The 5,924-nt window shown below is 35.6% G+C and overlaps 1 long non-coding RNA gene and 3 other non-coding genes across 4 annotated transcripts; 1 reads left to right on the forward strand and 3 right to left on the reverse strand.

The window, feature by feature from the left end:
- Window positions 1-167: 167 nt before the first annotated feature.
- LOC122068307 lies at window positions 168-842 on the forward strand. Its single transcript, XR_006137066.1, has 2 exons — window positions 168-249; window positions 757-842. It is a non-coding gene; the product is annotated as an uncharacterized LOC122068307 (long non-coding RNA).
- A 3,649-nt stretch (window positions 843-4,491) lies between these two features.
- Window positions 4,492-4,576, reverse strand: LOC122068309. Its single transcript, XR_006137068.1, has one exon. It is a non-coding gene; the product is annotated as a small nucleolar RNA R38 (small nucleolar RNA).
- A 107-nt stretch (window positions 4,577-4,683) lies between these two features.
- Window positions 4,684-4,773, reverse strand: LOC122068310. The gene has a single exon (XR_006137069.1). It is a non-coding gene; the product is annotated as a small nucleolar RNA snoR20a (small nucleolar RNA).
- A 105-nt stretch (window positions 4,774-4,878) lies between these two features.
- Window positions 4,879-4,960, reverse strand: LOC122068308. Its single transcript, XR_006137067.1, has one exon. It is a non-coding gene; the product is annotated as a small nucleolar RNA R38 (small nucleolar RNA).
- Window positions 4,961-5,924: the final 964 nt, after the last annotated feature.

Here is a 5,924-nt window from a genome sequence, read left to right on the forward strand (position 1 = left end):
CAAAATCAAATCTTTTTAAGGGCTGTGGGCCAAAAGCAGGCGTCTCTCTCTCTTTCTCTCTCTCTCTCTCTCTCTCTCTCTCTCTCTCTCTCTCTTATTGCTCATCCGCCTCAAAAGTCACATCACTTTCTTTTTGCATCTTTATTCAGTCTCTTTTGAACCACCGTACCCTCTAAACAACACGAACCTCCCAAAAATTAGTAAACTAACGATACTTATGTCCTTGGGATTAAGGGAGTAGCTAAAGAGGTAGGGCCGTAGGGGTGTCAATCGGTCGGTCTGATTCGATTTTGATCTAGATTGAATCAGTTTTGGTGTGAGAAAGTTGAAATTAAAATTGAACCAATAAAAAAATTCCAGTTTCGATTTGGTTTTGATTTCGATGCAGTTTGATTTCGATTTGTCTTCGATTTCTTAAATCGATTTGTAATCGGGTTGGTTTTGATTTTTGGTCCAATTTGAATTCGACTTTCCATACAAATGTTTACAAAACTATACAAATTTTGATTTTTTTAATGAATTTTGGAGTGTTTCGATTTCTTACCGGTTTGGTTTCAGTTTCGATCCGGATTGTGAGCCGGTTTCGGTTTGATTTCGGGTTCATCCAATTTCTGGTGCAATTCGGTTTGGTTTTGGGCGTGCAATACTCCAAATCGAACCGACCCAATACGGTTTCGATTCGATTCGATCCATGTTATCGATTCGGTCTGGCCGGTTTTACCGATTTGGTTTAAGAATTGACACCCCTATAAAGAGGCAAGGAACAAAAAACAATCGGTCTTTAAGTCGGATACACCATGCAGTACAATTTTATATATCTGTTATGTTAATTTGATTATCTCGTAAAAACAAAAAAAACAAACCGTTGACCTCTCCCTCTAGAGATCCCACTCGTTGGCCAACAACATGCACCAATAGGGAGGTACTAATTCAGGCGACTGGAGGGTTACCATTATGAACCCTGGAATGAAAACTTGGAAAAGAGGAAGAATGGAGCTTAAAGAAAATTTGGAGTGATTCAATAAAATTAGACAAGTTACTTTTTTATAATAATACCATATTGTGGCCGTGGAAAAAAATCTCTCTAATTTTGGATGTTCATACTTATTTGTTTATACCCCATTTTTTATCTTAGGCCAACAACATTGCATATATGGCGATGAAAAAACAAACACAAATTTTGAGTAGCTCAAACAATATCGATGTTTTAAGTTTCATTTCTAGTTAATAGATGATTTTCTTCTTTCGATTAGAAAAAATAAAAAATAAAAATCCCACAATTGAGGAGAGAGTGGGTGGGGACCATGGGGCTTACAATTCTATCTTGGTGTGAAAAATTCACATGGATATCATATGTATCTTTTTTCCCTATATAATGGGGGAAAGGAATAGTACTAGACTGGTGTAAAAAAGGCCCAAACACAGACCCTGTTTTTAGGGGCAATGGAGGTACGCAACTACCATCTAAAAATAGAGACTATGTATGGGCTTTTCCTCCACCAGACTTACAAGTTACTTCTCTCATTCATATATATATATATATATATATGCAAAAGATCCATACCATTCGTGCGTGGATTCTTTCACCCACCAAAGACAAAAATAATAGGGCCCACTCCCTCTCCAAAACGTTCTTATTGACACGCCCAAGTTTCTTGTAAGTTCTGACTTCACAATTATAACTCTACATGGACAAGTTTTCCTAAGGCCACATGATCCAATTCACTATGGCCCATCACGATCATATACCATTGGGGGGCTGATGGGAAAGAGAGGTGGGGACTGGGGAGTGATGGGAGCATAGATTTAGTTCTCAATATTGGAATCGGTAGCTGTCTCTAACAATATCAATGCTATACCAATCTAGATTAGATCATACTGATACAGCATGGCCAATATGGCTGATACAAAAGAATACTTCAAAACATAGATGGGAGTCACATTTGGACTGTACATCATTCAGCTACAAAACATTGTCCTTACCTATTTACCCCTTACAAAACCATTTAATGTCCTTCATTCTCATATAAGGAGCTAAGTAAATGGTAGCCCTTTTTCAAATAACTATTGTAACTAAACCAAGGGGCAAAAATGAAAGTAATTTAGTAACCGAAAAAATATACCAAACAATTCATATTTTTATTAGTAAAAGCGATATGAATTTTTATTACTCTTCTAAAAGTATGAATTGTTTAATATACCATTTAACAAATTTAAATAGCCATCTTTTACACATTTTCTCTCAAAAGTTGCATCCCCCTCTTTTTTTGAATCTCCTTGCACCAAAAGAAATAGAGATTCCACCAAAAGAATCCTAATTCTCTACTAACCCAGGGAGGGTGGGAAGCAGCCAGCCGGTAGGGAGAAGAGTCAGTGGCAACCCTTTTTTGATAGCAAAGTAAGAAATGAAGGGTATTTTAGTCTTTTAATAAACCACGATTCAAACTTTCAATGATCAGTATTCTGGGGAGGAGATCAAGTGAGCTGCGAAAAACCATCTGATAAAAAAAAATTGGGGGCTGAGATGAGAGGGGCACGTGGAACTTTTCTGTTGGCGAAAAAAATAAAAATGACACAAGGTAACCTCTTCTCATCCAATTATTAAAAGTTCGCGAATAAAGGAGGGCGGCGATATATGGGAGATGGGGTTCACATTAGAACCCACTCTTCCTTAACCAGCCGTGAAGGAAAATTGTGTACAAACCAAAATATCCCTCTTTTCGACATACTATTCTCCTTACACGTCCCTCAATCAAAATTATCTTCCCTTTCGTTTCCCTACCACATTGACTCCACAAATTGCAACCCACACCCTCCCCCTCCACGAAAAATAAACACCACCCTAACACTGAACCTTGTATAGACACATCTAGAATCTCTATCCTCTCCGATTCAATGTAACCCGTAAAACAAGGATTCAAAATCCATCAAAAACAACTTTCGCACGACACATATTGGAATCCCCTTTATGCATATATAATTCCAACACAGAGTGGACAACACATAGATTTTAAAACCTAAAACCGCTTAGGCTCCTTTTGGTATCATTTCTGTTCTAGAAACGTCATTTCGTGTAAAAAACAAAAATTTCAATTTCTGTATCAAAATACAATTTTTAAAGAAAAAATGGTGTTTCAAAATTTCAGATTTTTATAGAAAACCCTTTTTTTTTTTTGTAAAATGGAACAAAACTAGAAAGACAGAATTTCATTTTGGAGTTCCGTCCAATCTCGTTTTTTCAGTTTTTGTTAAAAAAAAAAAACCATAAAAACACCAAACAGAATATTCTATTTTAAAATTCCAATAGAACAAAAAAACTCCAAAAACGTTTTTTTAAAACAATACCAAACGGATCCTTAGTTTTTAGAAAAACCAAATCACTTACCTTTATTATATCACTACATTTTTTAAAACTAACGCCCAAAAACCAAACTCCTCTCCCCCAGTTTACACCCAAAATCCGCTTTTACTAAATCCCAAAGAAGGAAACGCAATCGAGGAAGGGAGGAAACAAAAAGAAAAACGGAAGAAGCTCTGAATAAGCCTTTGCCTTCACCGTAAGCTTTCGGAGGCCCTTAATGAAAAAGCTTCAAAACACTTGGCTTTATCAGGAAGAATAAAATGCAAGAAATGCAAAGAGAAAAACACTAGAAACACAAACGTCATTTCGATTTTATATCATATATATATATATATATATTATTAAAAAAAAAAAAGGCAAAAACTAAGACAAACCCTTTTTTTGAGACAGATTCACCAAACACCATTTTTTTTTTCTGTTTTAAAACTGTATTTTGACATTAAAATTGAAAATACTATTTTTAATACTAAATGTTTCCGGAACATAATGACTACCAAACACAGCATTGGTCTCTTTTGTTTATGCTTGGATAAATATTTCGGTGAATAATGGAGCAACAAGGAAAAAAAAACCCTTGGATTTTCCTCAAAATCGGAGCAATAAACCAAACAGTAGATTTGTTTGTGTTAAAATGAACAAATTTGATTTCTACCACCAATTTAGCAAAGTTTTGCCACTTACAAATGCAAATATGATGACAGAAAATTGCTAGGGTGCCTCAGACCATCCCAGTTCTGATACATTTTTCACTATGGAAACACACAAGACATTCACATTCAGCCTCTCTCTACTCATAAGTCATCATTGGCAACAGATGAGAAGAGAACAAAATCAGAGACTGTTGTACTTGTACCAATGGAATTCCATTCTCAAACTTCAAAATTTTGACAGAAAAGAGATTAACATACAGAAAGCAAGCAAGAAACAGCAAAATCAACAACCAAAAATATGGAAGAAGATTAAAAAGAAGTTCATAGAAACTTGTACCAGATAAGAAAAAAATTAACAATAAAACCCTAGTGAGAGAAAATGAATAGCAAGACAAGGAAAGGGGATGAACTGCACAAGATTTCCATAGAAAACCCATGAACAAAATCAGAAGAACAGAGAAGTAAGACTCCAAAGCTGTCATATTGGTCAGATTCAAAATAGATCAGCATCTATGCATCAGACAGGGATAACTGTACTATTCAAATTCTCCTCATCCTCAAAGCTTTTGAAGTCATAACAATCATCTTTGAAAAAATCAACCAAAATCAAAGAAAAAACAGGGATAGAACATAGAAGATCTCTGAAAATCCTTAATCAAACAATAGATTCAAGCCTCAGACCGTCCTAGTTCATGGAATTCAACATTAATGCAAGTACACCACATACTTACATTCAGTGAAACAAAAACTATCATCATTGGCTATATATATGTTCGATTATTTTTCTACAGAAACAAATCAAGAAATTCAAAAGTTCATAACACAAATTCGAGAGATGATTACAGTAAGTAATGAAAAACCTACGGCAAAGATGTCAGAGTTGATAAACATCAGCACCTATAATCAGACAGGGATAACTGTTAATTTCAATATCTCATCATCCATAATGCCGCAGGAATTTACAGAAAAATAAAGCTAGAAATATTTTAAAAAGGAGGAAAAAAAATCAAACTTTTGATGTTTCCAGAGGCATCAGCTCTTCCTATTCAACTAAAAATCATCATACCCAATCTAGTGATTGTGTATTCAAGTCAGAAAGTTCATCATTTGGCCTCTTCAAACTCTTAAAAAAAATAAAAAGGTCAACAGCATAGAGAACTGAAAATCTAATTCCACAAACATGCGTGAAGAAGACGAAAAGGGGGAAAAAACAACAAAAAACTGAAGAAAACCTAGGGTTTTATGATCGGGAATTGGAGAATAAGGCACAAGGGGAACCAGCAACTTGTTGAGTAAGAGATAGATCATAGGCTTCGTAACCTGCAGAAACGATTCTCACCATCCAAGGGAGGCTTCCAGTAGGGTTTCTGGTATATTACGCTACAACCTTGAGTCGAGGGATTTCAATTTATAGGGTTTCGCGGACTAACGTTAGGGTTTTCCATCCCTTTACACAAAAAATTTGAGAAGAAAAAAAAAGCAGCGTGGCTTCGGCACCAGTGTAGGGATTAATGTGAATGTGCGTGGAAAGCATTAAGTGGCTTTAGGGTGGTCATTTTGATGGGTCTGAGGTTTCACCTGAGCTTTCATCGTTCAGGTTTTACCCATAATTATTTGGGAAAATATTAGGTCTTCAATTAAAAAAAAAAAAAAAGAATTTTACGTGTTCAAACGGAGATCCAACGATTCTTGTCACCTTGTTTTCCACGTCTTTGTCAATGCCTTATTCTCCACGCATTATCTCAAAATGTTGGATCATTGCTTAATTATGTAGTGCTCCCCAAATAGTTAGGGGTCAACTTGGGCAATGGGTGCTCAAGAGAAGAGTCGAATCTCATTCTAACCTCCTATGTGTCTTGATCCAGGAGCTACTTTTTACGATTTTTAAAGAACATATTAGACTGATTTACCCA

The sequence above is a fragment of the Macadamia integrifolia genome, unplaced genomic scaffold, assembly GCF_013358625.1.
Source record: "Macadamia integrifolia cultivar HAES 741 unplaced genomic scaffold, SCU_Mint_v3 scaffold3686, whole genome shotgun sequence".
NCBI classification, from domain to species: domain Eukaryota; kingdom Viridiplantae; phylum Streptophyta; class Magnoliopsida; order Proteales; family Proteaceae; genus Macadamia; species Macadamia integrifolia.